This window comes from Hemitrygon akajei, chromosome 2 (assembly GCF_048418815.1).
Source record: "Hemitrygon akajei chromosome 2, sHemAka1.3, whole genome shotgun sequence".
Lineage (NCBI taxonomy): Eukaryota > Metazoa > Chordata > Chondrichthyes > Myliobatiformes > Dasyatidae > Hemitrygon > Hemitrygon akajei.
In genome coordinates, this window is record NC_133125.1 from 179,353,364 (window position 1) to 179,371,531 (window position 18,168).

Below are 18,168 nucleotides of genomic sequence, written 5' to 3' on the forward strand. Positions count from 1 at the left end.
TGAGAACATCCTGACTGGCTGCATCACTGCCTGGTATGGGAACTGTACCTCCCTTAATTGCAGGATTTTGCAGAGAATGGTGCCGACAGCCCAGCACATCTGTAGTTGTGAATTTCCCGTGATTCAGGACATTTACAAAGATAGGTGTGAAGAAAGGGCCCTAGTCACCCCAACCACAATCTATTTCAGCTGCTACCATCCAGGAAACGGTACTGCAGTATAAAAGTGAGAACCAACAGGCTCCAGGGCAGCTTCTTCCACCAGGCCATCAGACTAACTCGCGCTGATTTGAGTGTATTTCCGAGTTACATTGACTGTTCTATTTATTATAAATTACTATGATTGCATATTGCACATTTAGACAGAGACATAACAAAGATTTTTAGTCCTCATGTACGTGAAGGATGCAAGTAATAAAGTCAATTCAATTCAAGATCTCACAGCTGTTTGGTCACATGATCATGTTGGGGGCCAGTCTTTGAAAAGAGGTCGACAGCTTTGAGCTGCATCCTTCCAGCTTTCTGGAAGTGTTTCTACATCATGACTGGAAGATAAAATGATGGGAAAGGAGAGCAAGATTGCCTCCAATGGCTCAGTACTGGACAGGCTGGTGCACAACAACACAAAGGACACACTCCTTTTGCAAGGGACTGATGCGACTCTCAGGTTCAAGGCCAAGCACTAGGCAATGACAAACTGCAAGATGAGGCAGAGATCAGTGGCTCGTGAGGACAGAAATTCAACCTCCAGAGATAAAGCAGTTCAGGCACATGTGACTGCCTCTATTGGAGTTAGAATAGTAAAGCAAAGAAGGAGGCCTTTTGGCCGACACATCCCTGCTGACCATTCTATTGCTCTGCCCTAATCCTCCAGTGCTTTGCCTATTCAGTGCCTACCCAGATGCTTGGTAAATATAGTTATCATATCCAACTCCACCATCTCCAATGGCAGCATGTTTGTCCCAAGCACAGCTCTGGGTATTTACTCGCTGGAGTTTCGAAGGCTGAGGGAGGGACCTCACTGAAACCTATTAAATATTGAAAGGCCTTGACAGAGTGGATGTTTCCTGTAGTGGGGGAGTCCAGGACCAGAGGCCACATCCTCAGAATAGAAGGACGTCTCTTTAAAATAGAAATGAGGAGGAATTTCCTTAGACAGAGGGTGGTGAATCTGTGGAATTCATTGTTATGCATGGCTATGGAGGCCAAGTCACTGAGTATATTTAAAGCAGTTCTTGACTGATAAGAGTGTTAAATAGTATGTGGAGGAGGCAAGAGAATGGGTTTGAGAGGAATATAAATCTGCCATGCTGAAATGGCAGACTTGATGGGCTGAATAGTTAGTTCCCTCTCTGTGAAAATCTTCCACTTCGCCCATCCCAACGTGCTTTTGTCATCACTATCCTGGGGGGGGGGGGGGGGGTGAGAAATGAAAGATTTGGATTGTTGACCCTATCTGTGCCTCTCTGATGATTTTGTATCCCAGAGTTACGCCATTTCAATGATATCTCCTCTCATTCTTCTAAGTACAGTCCGAGAGCCATCGTATGCTTTTAATGTGTTAACCCTTTCATTTCTGGGATTATTCTTGTAAACCTCTTCTGGACCCTCTCTACTTTCAGCACCTCCTTTCTTAGATAAGGGGCTCAAAACTGCTCACTCAGTATTCCAAATGTGGTCTGACCAATGCCTTATGAAGCCTCAGAATTACAGCCTTATTTTTATATTCTAGTCCTCTCGAGGTGAATGCTAACAATGCATTTACCTCCTCACCACCCACTCAACCTACAAGTTAACCTTTAGTGAATCCTGCACAAGGAGTCCCAAGTCCCTTTGCACCTCTGATTTTTCAATTTTCTGCCTGACCATACACATCCCAACACTGTATCCCATCTGCCCCTTCTTTGCCCACACTCCCAATCTGTTCTAGTTCTCTGCAGACTCCCTGCTTCCTCGATACCACATGCCCCTCCATCCTTACATTATCCACAATGAGGGTGCAGATTACCTGATGATGAACGTTCAGACTCAAACCACGGTGACACAGGCCACAGAGGCAGCAAGTTGGACTGAACAAATGATGCAAAAGGAGGACACCAAATCAGCCACACTGTGCAACTCCAGACTGAGGGGGTAGGGGTGGGGTTGGGGTAATAAATGTCCATAACTTACGTGGAGAATATGCCTGGACATGGAGGCAATGAAATAGGAAGAGAATTCTAACAACACACACAAAATGCTGGTGGAACTCTCGCAGTCTCCTACACACTGTTGCACCCAGAGGAAACCTTTGGGGCCATTTTCGGCAATTGTGCAAGACATGGTTAGAATTCTCCGTGGCCTCCTCTACTGTCAAGATGAAGCCACACTCAGGTTGGAGGAACAACACCTTATATACTGGCTGGGTAGCCTCCAACCTGATAGCATGAACATTGACTTCTCTAACTTCCGTTAATGCCCCTCCTCCCCTTCTTATGCCATCCCTGATATATTTAGCTTTCCCCCCCTCCTTTTTTTGCAGGTACAGCAGGCAGTGAAGAAAGCTAATGGCATGCTGGCCTTCATAACAAGAGGAATTGAGTATAGGAGTAAAGAGGCCCTTCTGCAGCTGTACAGGGCCCTGGTGAGACCCCACCTGGAGTATCGTGTGCAGTTTTGGTCTCCAAATTTGAGGAAGGACGTTCTTGCTATTGAGGGAGTGCAGCGTAGGTTCACAAGGTTAATTCCCAGAATGGCGGGGCTGTCATATGTTGAAAGATTGGAGCGACTGGGCTTGTATACACTGGAATTTAGAAGGATGAGAGGGGATCTGATTGAGACATATAAGATTATTAAGGGATTGGACAAGCTGGAGGCAGGAAGCATGTTCCCTCTGATGGGTGAGTCCAGAATTAGAGGTCACAGCTTAAGAATAAGGGGTAGGCCATTTAGAACAGAGATGCGGAAACACTTTTTCACCCAGAGAGTGGTGGATATGTGGGATGCTCTGCCCCAGAAGGCAGTGGAGGCCAAGTCTCTGGATGCATTCAAGAGAGAGGTAGATAGAGCTCTTATAGATAGCAGGGGTCAAAGGATATGGGGAGAGGGCAGGAACGGGGTACTGATTGTGTATGATCAGCCATGATCACAGTGAATGGCGGTGCTGGCTAGAAGGGCCGAGTGGCCTACTCCTGCACCTACTGTCTATTGTCTATCATTCAGATGGCCGCATGCACAAGAAGGCTGCCGAAGAGACTGGATGAGCTAGTGACATCGGCAAGGATGAAGATCAAGCCCTCTAAGTCGTGAAGCCCATCCCTCCAAGAAGGGGTCAGAAGGGACAACGTCAACTTTGATGTAGGGATGGAAGAAATCCCATTGTTGGCCAGGCAGCCCATCTGGAGCCTTGGCAGGCGGTACATAGAAACATGGAAACATAGAAAATAGGTGCAGGAGTAGGCCATTCAGCCCTTTGAGCCTGCACCACCATTCAGTATGATCATGGCTGATCATCCAACTCAAAACCCTGTACCTGCTTTCTCTCCATACCCCCTGATCCCTTTAGCCACAAGGGCCATATCTAACTTCCACTTAAATATAGTCAATGAACCGGCTTCAACTGTTTCCTGTGGCAGAGAATTCCACAGATTCACTACTCTCTGTGTGAAGAAGTTTTTCCTCATCTCGGTCCTAAAAGGCTTCCCCTTTATCCTTAAACTGTGACCCCTCGTTCTGGACTTCCCCAACATCAGACACAATTTTCCTGTATCTAGCCTGTCCATTTAGAATTTTATACGTTTCAATAAGATCCCCCCTCAATCTTCTAAATCCCAGTGTGTATAAACCTAGTCGATCCAGTCTTTCTTCATATGAAAGTCCTGCCATCCCAGGAATCAATCTGGTGAACTTTCTTTGTACTCCCTCTATAACAAGAATGTCTTTCCTCAGATTAGGGAAACAAAACTGCACACAATACTCTAGGTGCGGTCTCACCAAGGCCTTGTCCAACTGCAGTAGATCCTCCCTGCTCCTGTTCTCAAATCCTTTTTCTATGAATGCCAACATACCATTTGCCTTTTTCACCACCTGCTGTACCTGCATGCCCACCTTCAATGACTGGTGTACAATGACACCCAGGTCTCGTTGCATCTCCCCTTTTCCTAATCGGCCACTGTTCAGATAATAATCTGTTTTCCTGTTCTTGCAACTTTACAATGTCCTGTGTATGTTACTAAAAAGGGCTTCTTTGGTTTGTTACGAGTAGGAATGCTTCTTTGTCTGTTAAAAGTTTCTCTCGCCATTGTTTCACTTTGGAATGGCTGATATGGTAATTGTATTCACTTGTTAATCAATGGGGAATGTTATTGTGTTTTGTGAGGCTGGGACCTTGGGGGAGGGGTTGCGCGGGCTTGAGGAGTCCGGAGGGAGACGCCGAGGAAGCAGGACGTGCGCTCGGGAGACCACCGGGGAGTCCGAAGTGGGAGTTTCGGGAGGACGACCACCTAGGAGTCGAATGGTTCGCTGGATGAGCTCCACCGATGTGCACTAAACTGACTGAACTTTGATAAGTTGGCGCCATTTGTTTTTTTCTTGTATATATATATATTGTACTGCCTAATACTCTTTTAATTTTAGTAAACTCTTTAAAGTGTATGTCCTACCGGTATTTGTTGTGAGTTTGATATTGCCGGCGGGGGCGCGAGGCATAAACTCGATTCTCACAGCACCTGCGTGAACGGGAGGTGGGGCGGTGAGTGGCTGGATTTCTTTTTCCCCTAGACATATACCAGCCTGTTGGGTAAGTGTTACATTTGTGGGGTGCTTGCCGGGATTGGATTGTCAGGGGGCTATGGAATCGTGCAGGTAGTGAGCGGAGATGGACAGAGAGAAAATTGTTCGCTGGTGCGGATTTGAAGGTGTACCGGTACAGTACGCATGCGTAGTGAGCGGAGTGGATTTTCGAGTTTCGGGAGATGCGGTAGTGCGGGGGTTAAGTTTGGTGAAGGGTATGGGGCAGGTAGAATTGGTAGCTAGACGGTGTGGTAAAGAGATGGAGTCTAGCTGGGTGTTGGTTAGTACGAGTGCTGACATCAGGACGTTGGAACTGCCGGCGACAGTCAGTGTACCGGGAGAGGAGGGGCTGTGGGGGCTCCACACTCTCTCCGAGGATGAGGCGGAGGAGACATTGGAGGAGGAGCTAGAGCTAGAGGAAAACCCCGGAGGGGTGGCAGGCACTAGCAAAGGGAGGAGGGAGGAGGGGGTCGTGACTAGGCCCCGCTCCCCAGGTAGGGTGGAAGCCTCCGAGCTGGCAGCTGCACTTAACTCCCTGGTGGGAGTGGCCGAGAGGCTACGGCTGAAGCTGGGGGTGTTCTCCGGAGCCAAGCCTACTCCGGACGGGGAGGTGGACTATGAGACCTGGATCGAGCATACGTCCTTGATGTTAGAGGAGTGGCCAGGCTCGGAGGAGGAGAAGAGGCAGCGATTGGTGGGAAGTTTGAGGGGTTTAGCAGCCAAAACAGTTCGGGAGTTGAAAGCTGAAAAGTCTGGGGCCTCAGTGGAGGAATGTATAGAAGTTTTGGAGGGAGCGTTTGGGTTGTCAGGGGAACCCTGGCTGCTTTTAGCAGAGTTCCAACGCCTGGAACAATGGAGAGGGGAAAAGCTCTCCGAGTACATATTTAGGATGGAGGGGATGCTCTCGGGGCTGCGGCGCCGGGGGGTAGTGAAGGCGCCTGACGTGGCTAGCGTGAGGATGAGTCAGTTATTCAGTGGCTCTCTGGAGGAGGACAAGGTGGCGTGGACTATCCGGCAGGCTTATAGGAAAGGCCCCCCTCCATCGTTCGGGCAACTGATTAGAGAGGTGCGGGAGGAGGAGAGAGCGTTGGGGCGGAAAAGGGGCGCGGGCCTACGGGAGCGACCCTCAGTGATACAGGAAGTGGTGGCTGGGTGGAGGAATGACAACCCACTGAGGGGTAGAGAATCCCCTCTGGAGGGGAGGGACAGGGGAGGTACCCACTCTCAGGGGCGACCAGTGCCGTGGGTTGGGAGTGGGAGTCGTCCTGGGAGAGGAGGGGCGGCAGGCAGCGTGTGCTTTAACTGTGGGAAAGAGGGGCATGTCAGGAAGACCTGGGGTGTCCGAGACAGTGGGTTCGCAGGTGGAGAGGGAGCCCAGGGGGGCAGAAGGGGTATGGAGATCTCAGAGGATTAGGCGCCCCCCAGAGAGGTTGACATATGTGGTACCCGGAGAACCGAGTGTGATTTCTACTGCTCTGGGTAGTTATGTCACTGCTTTCTGCACCTGGGTTGGGTTTTGGGTGTTGCAAGAAACTTTGGGGAACTCTAGTAATGCCATGAGGGCATGACATTTGCTGGTGGGGAGAGAATGTACAATGTCCTGTGTATGTTACTAAAAAGGGCTTCTTTGGTTTGTTACGAGTAGGAATGCTTCTTTGTCTGTTAAAAGTTTCTCTCGCCATTGTTTCACTTTGGAATGGCTGATATGGTAATTGTATTCACTTGTTAATCAATGGGGAATGTTATTGTGTTTTGTGAGGCTGGGACCTTGGGGGAGGGGTTGCGCGGGCTTGAGGAGTCCGGAGGGAGACGCCGAGGAAGCAGGACGTGCGCTCGGGAGACCACCGGGGAGTCCGAAGTGGGAGTTTCGGGAGGACGACAACCTAGGAGTCGAATGGTTCGCTGGATGAGCTCCACCGATGTGCACTAAACTGACTGAACTTTGATAAGTTGGCGCCATTTGTTTTTTTCTTGTATATATATATTGTACTGCCTAATACTCTTTTAATTTTAGTAAACTCTTTAAAGTGTATGTCCTACCGGTATTTGTTGTGAGTTTGATATTGCCGGCGGGGGCGCGAGGCATAAACTCGATTCTCACAGCACCTGCGTGAACGGGAGGTGGGGCGGTGAGTGGCTGGATTTCTTTTTCCCCTAGACATATACCAGCCTGTTGGGTAAGTGTTACACAACCAAAGTGGATAACCTCACATTTATCCACATTAAATTGCATCTGCCATGAATTTGCCCACTCACCTAACCTATCCAAGTCACTCTTCATCCTCTTAGCATCCTCCTCACAGCTAACACCGCTGCCCAGCTTCGTGTCATCCGCAAACTTGGAGATGCTGCATTTAATTCCCTCGTCTAAATCATTAATACCGGTATATATTGTAAACAACTGGGGTCCCAGCACCGAGCCTTGCGATACCCCACTAGCCACTGCCTGCCATTCTGAAAAGGTCCCATTTAATCCCACTCTTTGCTTCCTCTCTGCCAACCAATTCTCTATCCACATCAATACCATACCCCCAATACTGTGTGCTTTAAGTTTGCACACTAATCTCCTGTGTGGGTCCTTGTCAAAAGCGTTTTGAAAATCTAAATATACCACAACCACTGGCTCTCCCCTATCCACTCTACTAGTTACATCCTCAAAAAATTCTATAAGATTCGTCAGACATGATTTTCCTTTCACAAATCCATGCTGACTTTGTCCGATGATTTCACCGCTTTCTGAATGTGTTATCACATCTTTGATAACCGACTCTAGCATTTTCCCCACCACCGATGTCAAACTAACTGGTCTATAATTCCCCGGTTTTTCTCTCCCTTTTTTAAAATGTGGGGTTACATTAGCCACCCTCCAATCCTCAGGAACTAATCCAGAATCTAAGGAGTTTTGAAAAATTATCACTAATGCATCCAATATTCCTTGAGCTACTTCCTTAAGCACTCTGGGATGCAGACCATCTGGCCCTGGGGATTTATCTGCCTTTAATCCCTTCAATTTACCTAACACCAGTTCCCTATTAACATGTATTTCCCTCAGTTCCTTCATCTCACTAGACCCTCATACACTGCAGAGCTGACAGGCAGGTGGGAAAAGTGGCACAGAAAGAGCTCACAGAGGGCCTGGTCAGAATCAACCAGAGCCAATGACCTGGAAATTGTACAGTCTGGGCACCAGTTTACATGGCCCCTGAAAATGTGTAAAATTCCCTCATCAGCCAGTGGGATGGATGAGATAGTCAACTCATACACCTGGAAATGGCTAGGCTGTTGCGGTGTTTCTCGGACACTGGGAAGAACATGCGGTAGCTGCCGCTGAGATCCATCTGCCTAGTGTACGAACAGGAGAAAGCTTGACTGAGGGAGTCCACCAACCTGCTGATGAGGAGTGCCAATGTCCAGATCCCTACCAGCACAAATGGAAAGCTCAAGCTGAAGTAGACCCGGCTATCCGCAGGCTGCAGCACCAAGAGGCTGTCAGCAGAGTCCAGGCTGGACATGCAGGACTTGACTGGGTGAAGGCAGCACGTTTTTGGTCCAAGGCCTTGCAGGAAGAGAGGAAAGCCATGGTAGGACAGAACAAAGAACAACAGGGTGAAAGCAGTGGCATTGGGCCTCCCGGGAAGCTGGACACATGGGAGGGCACCATTAACAGATCATTCAGCTGCTCTGACCTGTGAAAGGCCCCTCAAGCCAGACTCAGCTTCCTCATCAGATACCTTGCCCCGTCCCCAAAATCTTCACCAGTGGCTCGACAGTGAGGATAGCTGCCCCCTGAGTGATACCACCAATGCCAACCTCCAACACGTCCTGGCAGGATGCAAGACTGTCCTGTCTGAAGGATGCTACAGATAGCAACACAGCCAGGTCCTAAAGAAGCTGTTGGAGATCCTAATGACCTGAAGGCAGGATGGGAGATGCAGCCTTTCCCCAGTGGGACAAAACTCATCTCATTTATTAAAGCTGGTAAGAGCGCTGAATGCACCCGCCCGAGAGCTACTTCAGGCCTTCTCTCCGCAGGCATGAAGTGGAACATCAGGGGAAATCTTGGCAGACAGCTACAGTTCCCATTGGAAGTCACCACCACATCTCTCTGCCCAGACATAGTACTGTGCTCCATGGCTGTCAAGACATTTCCTCTCATTGTTTTAATCATCCCATGGGAGGAAGAAGTGGAGGCTGCCCAGGAGAAAAAGAGGCTGATGTACTTAGACCTGGCAGCTGAGTGTAAGGAAACTGGCTGGAGGACCATCACTACCCTGAGGAGGTCGGATGCTGAGGCTTCATTGGTGCATTTAAACAAAATTACTCCACAATATGGTAGTGACTGGAGCAAGGCTCAGGAGGCCACCAGAGTTGGCTGATATTGAACTCATTGAAAGCTGCAGAGGATGGCAGGGAGATAGTTTCTGTCACTGCTCTGCCACCAAGAGATGTACCAGGGCGAAGGGAACAAAACATCAATGAATGGTGGTCCCTGGGTGATAACCCTGCAGTACAGTTAGAGGTAAGGAGGGCAGCAATGCCACGCATGAAACATCTGCCTGTAGATCTTACTGTCTTAGTATTTCAGATGCTAACCTTTGAGTTAACATATGAACTTCATTCTTTAATTGGCACTAGCCCTTCAATTTATAATAGATTTAAATTATAAATTGTACTGATAAGTGCTCTGCGTGACAATATGTAATATGCTTTACATCCTGGTCCCAGAGGAATGACGTTTCATTTAGCTGTATACATGAGCATGGTTGAATGACAATAAACAAACTATGTTTGAAAGCCTTAAGTCTGAGCTTCAGCACACAGTTTCTGCATTTACTTTTTACATTCTTTCACTTTTGCATGACTGAATAAGGTTTCCAATTCATTATTTATGTCCTGTTGTTGCAGGTAGGAATTCACCTTGGAACTCATGCATTTGTTGTACAGTTATGGAAATCGGGTGGTTTTGTACACAATGAAAACATGGCAATGGATAGAGCTTTGGACAGTGAAGAACAATTAGAAAGCAAATTTACCTTTTGCTGTTTGCTAGCAATATATTGATAACACTCAGAAATCCATTAAAATTATCTTAAAATGACAGACACAAACCTGAGATTTACAAATGAAATCTAAAGCACAATAATAAGGAAATTGGTGTTGAATCTTTATCCATGCTTGCTGGCTCCAACTGGATTTTGTATCCGGTTCTGGACAAGTCACTCTAGGATGGATCTCCTGGCTTTGACGGGATGGTGAGGGATTTATTTATCCCATGTCTTGCTCCTACTCAGAGTTCCATCACACCCGCAAACATTCTTGCAAGGATATTGACCCCTCTCTGGTTTTAGTGTGCGGGTTGCCTTCATCCACAGAAGAGATCCTAATGACCCAAGAACCTGACCCTCTGCACCCTGCTCCAGCTCCTCAGCCTGGCCTATTTTTCCATCTCTGACCTTACTTGCTGTCCCAATTATCATATTCTATAGTCCAAATTATGAAGACAAGCATGGCATGTACATGTTTCTCCACGCTATCAGCCAATGTTCCCTCCTTATGAGAACTATGAACTTGGAACTTTGCCTCCAACTTCCACTCAGCCGTTAAATTCACTTTAGCATGTCCAAGGGTTCAAAGTCCATTTCGGAATCAGATGGCAGAGGGGAAGAAGCTGTTTTTGAATCGCTGAGTCTGTGCATTCAAGCTTCTGTATCTCCTGCCCAATTGCAACAGTGAGAAAAGGGCATGGCCTGGCTGCTGGAGGTCCTTAATAATGGATACTGCCCTCCTGAGACACCGCTCCTTGAAGGTGTCCTGGGTACTTTGTAGGCTAGTAACCAAGATGGAGCCGATTAAATTTACAATCCTCTGCAGCTTCTTTCAGTCCTGTGCAGTAGTTGATCGTCAGTGAGGAGGAGATGTTATCAACAACTTGCATGGATTGTGGTATTCCAGTTAGGAATTCAAGGATCCAACTGCAGATGTTGGTACAGAGGCCCAGGTTCTGCAACTTCTCAATCAGGATTGTGGGAATGATGGTATTAAATGCTGAGCTATAGTCAATGAACAGCATACTGACATAGGTGTTTGTGTTGTGCAGGTGGTCTAAAGCCGTGTGAAGAGCCATTGAGATTGCATCTATCATTGACCTATTATGGCGATAGGCAAACTGCAATGGGTCCAGGTCCTTGCTGAGGCAGGAGTTCAGTCTAGTCATGACCAACCTCTCAAAGAATTTCATCATTGTAGATATGAGTGCTACCGGGTGATAATCATTAAGGCAGCTCACATTATTCTTCTTTGGCACTGGTATAATTGTTGCCTTTTTGAAGCAAGTGGGAACTTCTGCCTGTGGCAGTGAGAGGTTGAAAATGTCCTTGAATATTCCCGCCAGTTGGTTGACACAGGCTTTCAGACCCTTACCAGGTACTCTATTTATAAAACAGATGTCAGCTATTGATGGCAATCCCAGTTTCCCAATATATCTGGGCACTATTGGTGACATCCAGACATAGAACTGAGATTCTAGAACAGTACAGAAGTGGAACAGACCCTTAATTAAGTTTGTGACGCTTGATTACACTTATCCTTTCCACCTCTACGTGGTCCTGATCTCTCCATTCTCTGCATATTCATATGCCCATATAGAAGTCTCTTAAATGTACCTATATCACCCATCTTCACCACCACCCTGACAGAGAACCCTAGAAATCCATCACTCTCCTTAAAACATTCCTCCTCTCATTTCAAATGCTTGCACTCACAGACATTTCAACCCTGATAAAATGTCACCAGCTGTCCTTTCAATCTATGTGCTCGTAATTTCATAAACAAACTTCTGTCAGGTCTTCCCTCAGCCTCTCCTACTCCAGAGAAAAAAATTCCAGTTTGTCCATGAGGAGTAAAAATCTTTATGTTACATCTCCGTCTAAATGTGCAACATGCAATCATAATAATTTATAATGAATAGTATGTACAACAGAACAGTCAATGTAACACTAAAATATAATCGTATCAGTGTGAATTAATCAGTCTGATGGCCTGGTGGAAGAAGCTGTCCCAGAGCCTGCTGGTCCTGGCTTTTATGCTGCAGTACCATTTCCCGGATGGTAGCAGCTGGAATAGATTGTGGTTGGGGTGACTCGGGCCCCCAGTGATCCTTCTTTGTAAATGTCCTGAATCACGGGAAGTTCACAACTACAGATGCGCTGGACTGTCCGCATCACTCTCTGAAGAATCCTGCGATTGAGGGAAGTACATTTCCCAAACTAGGCAGTGATGCAGCCAGTCAGGATGCTCTCAATTGTGTCCCTATAGGAAGTTCTTAGATTTGGGGGCCCATACCAAACTTCTTCAACCCTCTGACGTGAAAGAGGCACTGTTGTGCCTTTTTCAACACACAACTGGTGTTTACAGGCCACGTGAGATCCTTGGTGATGTGAATGCTGAGGAACTTGAAGCTGTTTACCCTCTCAACCCCAGATCCATTGATGTCAGTGGAGGTTAGCCTGTCTCCATTCCTCCTGTAATCCACAACCAGCTCCTTTGTTTTTGCGACATTGAGGGAGACGTTGTTTTCTTGACATCACTGTGTAGAGAGATATCTTCTTCCCTGTAGACTACCTCATTATTGTTTGAGATTAGGCCAATCATTGTAGTGTTGCCAGCAAATTTACTTAGCAGATTACAGCTGTGGGTGGTGACACGGTCGTGGGTATACAGGGAGTAAAGGAGGGGACAGGACACAGCCCTGGGGGCTCCTGTGTTGTGGGTCAGAGGGGCAATGGTGAGGGAGCCCACTCTTACCACCTGCCGGTGATCTGACAGGAAGTCATATACATTAATGATATGGGGAGAGGGCAGGAACGGGGTACTGATTGTGTATGATCAGCCATGATCACAGTGAATGGCGGTGCTGGCTAGAAGGGCCGAATGGCCTACTCCTGCACCTACTGTCTACATTGAAGTCCAGGATCCAGCTGCACAAGGTAGGTCAAGGCCAAGGTCTCTGAGGTTCCTGTCGAGCCTGGAGGATATTATGGTGCTGAATGCTGAACTGTAGTGGAAGAATAGCATTCTCACTTACGCATCTTTCTTCTCCAGATGTGCAAGGATGGTGTGTGGAGCAGTGGCTATTGAGTCATCTGTTGATTGGTTGTGTCTGTAGGCGAATTGTAAGGGGTCCAGTTTGGGTGGTAGCATGATGCAAATGCAGTCCCTTACCAGCCTCTCAGATTATTGAGGTGAGTGCGACAGGACGCCAGTCGTTCAGACATGTTACTTGGTCTTTTTGGTACAGGGATGACATTGGAAGTTTTGAAGCAGGCGGGTACTCTACGTAGGGAGAGGGAGAGATTAAAAATATCTGCAAACATACCTACCAGTTGTGCCATGCACAACCAGAGTACCCGTCCTGGAATGACTTGTGACTGTCCACTCATTGGAAGCATCTGCATACTTCAGCCTCAGAGATGACCAGGTTGCAGGTTGCATTGGCGGCTCTCCTCAGAGGCTCAGAGTTAGCGACATCGAACTGAGCGTAAAAAAGATCGAGCTCATCGGGGAGAGAGGCCGAAATGTTGGTCGCGCCACTGCGTTTGGCTTTGAAGTCTGTGATGATATACAGTCCTTGCCACAAGCCACGTGTGTTGTTTGTCGAGAATTTTGACTCAATCTTGTCCCTGTATTGCCGTTTCGCTGCCTTAATAACTTTGCGCAGATTGTGGCTGCTTTTCTTCAGCTCCAGCTGATTACTGGCAACATAAACTCTTTAAGTGCTGCTCGCATGGAATTATTGATCAAGGGTTTCTGATTTGGGAAGACCCTGACCGATTACTGGAGGACAACATCGTCAATGCACTTCTGGATGAAGCACATGACTCCATCCATGAACTCGAAGACATCATCATGATGGAAGACATTCCAGCTGACGTCATCAAAGCAGTCCTGCAGCATGGGGACCGATTGGTCAGACCAACAGTGGATGGTTTTAACTATGACTGGCCCTTGTTTCAGCTTCTGCCTGTATGTCGGCAATATCAGAATCGAGGAGAGATCTAATCTTCCAAACGCTGGATGAAGAAGCGCCTTGTAAGCGTTGCGGAAGGGAGTGTAGCAGTGGTTGAGTGTGTTATCTCCCTGAGCGCTCACCTGGATGTGCTGACAAAACTTTGGAGAGATTTTAATCAGCGACGTTCTATTAAAGTCACCGGCTATGATAAAGGCAGTCTCTGGGTGTGCAGTCTCCAGCGTGCTGATGGTCTCGTACAGTTCCTTAAGAGCCAGTTCAGTATCAGCCTGTGGTGGAATGTACACCGCCAGTTCAGTATCAGCCTGTGGTGGAATGTACACCGCCAGTTCAGTATCAGCCTGTGGTGGAATGTACACCGCTGTGACGATAACAGCTGTGATCTCCCTAAGTAGCCGGTAGAGTCTGCACAGCAGCACAACAGCAGATCTGCAGTATCTCATGGCAATCTTTTCACTATCCACAACACCACACACCTGTGTCATCTGCAGACTTACTAATCCACCCATCCAAGTCATTTATATATATCAGAGGTCCCTGTACAGATCCCCCCAGAACACCAACAACCACTGCCATCTGTCTCCTATAGGCAAGCCAATTCTGAATCCGAGTGACTGTCACCACGTAATGCATCCATATCTTCTGGATCAGCCACCATGAGGGGCATCATGAAATGCCTTAGTAAATGCCATGTAGACAACATTTACAGCGGGCGGAGCTTAGGACAATGGTGCCTAACAGCAACTCCTTTGCTGACATCTTCAGCTCTATTTCTATCTTTAATATCTCCATTTTTCCCTTTCAGGGTTCTTTTGAAGACCCTAACCTGGAGGAAAATAAACAGAGAACGTTCATCAGGACTGGAAAAGGAAGGGGGCAGGAGCCAGAGCAAGGAGGCGAGGGGAGGGGGAGGACCAAAGGAGTTGAATGACTTCAGACCTGTTGCCTTGACGTCGCACGTGATGAAGACAATGGAGCGGCTGATAATACAGAATCTGAGGCCACAAACCAGGCATGCCCGGGATCCTCTTCAGTTTGCGTATAAGGAGAAGGTGGGAGTGGAGGATGCTATCACGTATTTGCTGCACAAATCACTCTCTCACCTAGATGGGGTCAGTTGTGCTGTGAGGATTACATTCCTTGACTTCTCTAGTGCCTTTAACACCATCCAGCCCAAGATCTTAAGGCACAAACTAACGGAGATGGGAGTAGACTCTCACATGGTGGATTGGATAGTGGACTACTTGACAGATAGACCTCAGTATGTGCGGTTGGGAGACTGTAGGTCTGACACGGTGGTCAGCAGCACAGGAGCGCCGCAGGGAACCGTACTCTCTCCGGTCCTGTTCACCCTGTACACATCGGACTTCCAATATAACTCGGAGTCCTGCCATGTGCAGAAGTTCGCTGATGACACGGCCATAGTGGGGTGTGTCAGGAATGGACAGGAGGAGGAGTATAGGAAACTGATACAGGACTTTGTGATATGGTGCAACTCAAACTACCTGCGTCTCAATATCACCAAGACCAAGGAGATGGTGGTGGACTTTAGGAGATCTAGGCCTCATATGGAGCCAGTGATCATTAATGGAGAATGTGTGGAGCAGGTTAAGACCTACAAGTATCTGGGAGTACAGTTAGACGAGAAGCTAGACTGGACTGCCAACACAGATGCCTTGTGCAGGAAGGCACAGAGTCGACTGTACTTCCTAAGAAGGTTGGCGTCATTCAATGTCTGTAGTGAGATGCTGAAGATGCTCTATAGGTCAGTTGTGGAGAGCGCCCTCTTCTTTGTGGTGGCGTGTTGGGGAGGAAGCATTAAGAAGAGGGACGCCTCATGTCTTAATAAGCTGGTAAGGAAGGCGGGCTCTGTCGTGGGCAAAGTACTGGAGAGTTTAACATCGGTAGCTGAGCGAAGGGCGCTGAGTAGGCTACGGTCAATTATGGATAACTCTGAACATCCTCTACATAGCACCATCCAGAGACAGAGAAGCAGTTTCAGCGACAGGTTACTATCGATACAATGCTCCTCAGACAGGATGAAGAGGTCAATACTCCCCAATGCCATTAGGCTTTACAATTCTACCGCCAGGACTTAAGAACTTTTTAAAAGCTATTATTAATGCTTTTTGAGATAGTGATTTAGATGCATATCATATTTGTTTACTGAGTTAAGTATTGTATGTAATTAGTTTTGCTACAACAAGTGTATGGGACATTGGAAAAAAAGTTGTATTTTCCCATGGGGATGAATAAAGTATCTATCTATCTATCTATCTATCTATCTATCTATCTATCTATCTAAGAGCTGGCAGGCGGTAGTAGGTAAGGGGTTGAAAGGTTACTTTATTATGAAAGTATGTGTGCAGCATACATCTCTGAGATTCTTCTTCAGATCGCCACCAAACAAAGAAAAACCCTGCAAGTCACTTCAAAGAGAAATAGCAACTCCGCCCAATAAAAAACGAAAGGCAACATGATCATCAACCACCCAAACTCCCCCCCCCCCCCCCCCGCACAGAATGCAAAAAAGGACATTGGCTCCCAAATGCCCCCACCTTACAGTGATAGGCCACACAGGCTCCTTCTTCAGGAGCAGAGCGATCCCACCGGAGAATAAAAGGCAAGTGGTCTGGGAGGGGGAATTAAAGTGAGAAGTTGTGAGGTGATAGATGAAAGACCCAAAGGATTTAGTGAGGGTGGAGGGTGACTTGGAAACCCTGTGCTGGTTCATTATGTTAGCCATTACCCGTTTACACGTTTGTAATTTCAGCTGGATTTTCCCTCTGTCTCACCATGGAATGAAATATTGGAATCTTTTTATCAAATCTCAAAGTTCAAAATTCAGAATATATTATCAAAGAACATACACAGTTTGTCCTGCCAGAGGGGTTCAGCCTGAAACGTCAACTATACTTTTGTCCATAAATGCCGCCGGGCCAGCTGAGTTCCTCGAGCATTTTTGTGCGTGTCGCTCAAGATTTTCACCAGATACTACTCTGAGATTAATGTTCTTGTGGGCATTCACAATAAATACAAGAGATCTCAACAGAGTCAATGTAAAACTGCACAGAACAAAGATGGACGAACAACCAGCATGCCAAAGACAACATACTGTACAAATACAAAAAAAGGGAAAAATAATAATAAGTAAATAAATAAATGTACGTGGGTGTCGAGTGACAGAATAGCAAACGTAAAATAGCCCGATTCCGCAATGAAACCTCAAACAACTGGTCTAAAATGAGAGCGCACACTCCGACAGCCCCGGCTCTCTGTGAGCTGAGCTGAACTCAACTCAAGGGAGCGCTGGCTGATACAAGCCGGTGCCTCCCAGCCTCGGCGCTGCGGAATGGTTTCGGCCTGAAACGTTGACTGTACTCTTTTCCATAGATGCTGCGGAGTTCCTCCAGTATTTTGTGTGCGTTGCTCGGATTTCCAGCATTTCCTCCTGTTTGGGAACGGCAGACTGGATCCCGCACAAGCGCATGCTTCCTGTGAACGGAACCCAGGCGTGGTCCGACACGCAGCAGGCAGCTTCGGAACCGCACGTCGGCGGCTAATTCCATTTAAGGAAGATATGCACATAGCCAAGGCGAAAAGAAGTCATGTAACCTTAAAAAGTAACGCTAGGTTAGAAAGAGAATAAAAACAACAAATATAGCTGCATCTTCTTTATAGTCTATATGTGGGTACACAGTAACTGAGCTCGTGTTGATGTTAAGGAGTTGTGTCTCTCGTTGGCTCTCTGTGTGGGAGACTGGTCAAACATACTTACCTGGCAGGGAACCGTCGGTGATCATGAGGGCCGAGGTTCCAGGACGAGGCTATCCCATTGCACTCCGGGTGTGCTGACGCCTGCGATATCCCCAAATGCGGGATACTCGACTGCACAATTTGTGGTAGTGGGGGACTGCGTTCGCGCTCTCCCCGATCATCAAATTAAAGATAGATGAAATGTTATACAGGTTTCCCACCATCTGATCGTAATTGGGGATGGGTGTCCTCAGGCTAACGGGAGGAGTACGTTACGCCTTCTTTATCCCCACTCCCACCCCTGGATATGACAACCTTAGAAACCATAGGTAGACAGGTGAATACTGAGAACATGAGTTGCTGAATGCTGCTAAGTGATTTCTGACTGAAGCAAATCATGTTAGCTCCATCATGGACGCTCAAAATGCGGTGCCCTGGGTTTACCATCCCTCCATTCCAATCACGAAGCCTCCACTTGCCTGTTTACTCTCCATCATAACCCCCCTACCCACGACTTGATTTCACCACTTCCCACCGCTGTGCGGTCCGGAAAACTTACCTCCTCGTCCTGTCCAGCTCAGTAAATCCCGAATGTATGTTTGTGATTCATTACAATTC

At 47.4% G+C, this 18,168-nt stretch overlaps 1 non-coding gene across 1 annotated transcript; it reads left to right on the forward strand.

Annotated features, from left to right (window-relative positions):
• The first annotated feature begins 17,564 nt into the window (after positions 1 to 17,564).
• On the forward strand, positions 17,565 to 17,728 carry LOC140722636 (U1 spliceosomal RNA). The gene has a single exon (XR_012097700.1). It is a non-coding gene; the product is annotated as a U1 spliceosomal RNA (small nuclear RNA).
• Positions 17,729 to 18,168: the final 440 nt, after the last annotated feature.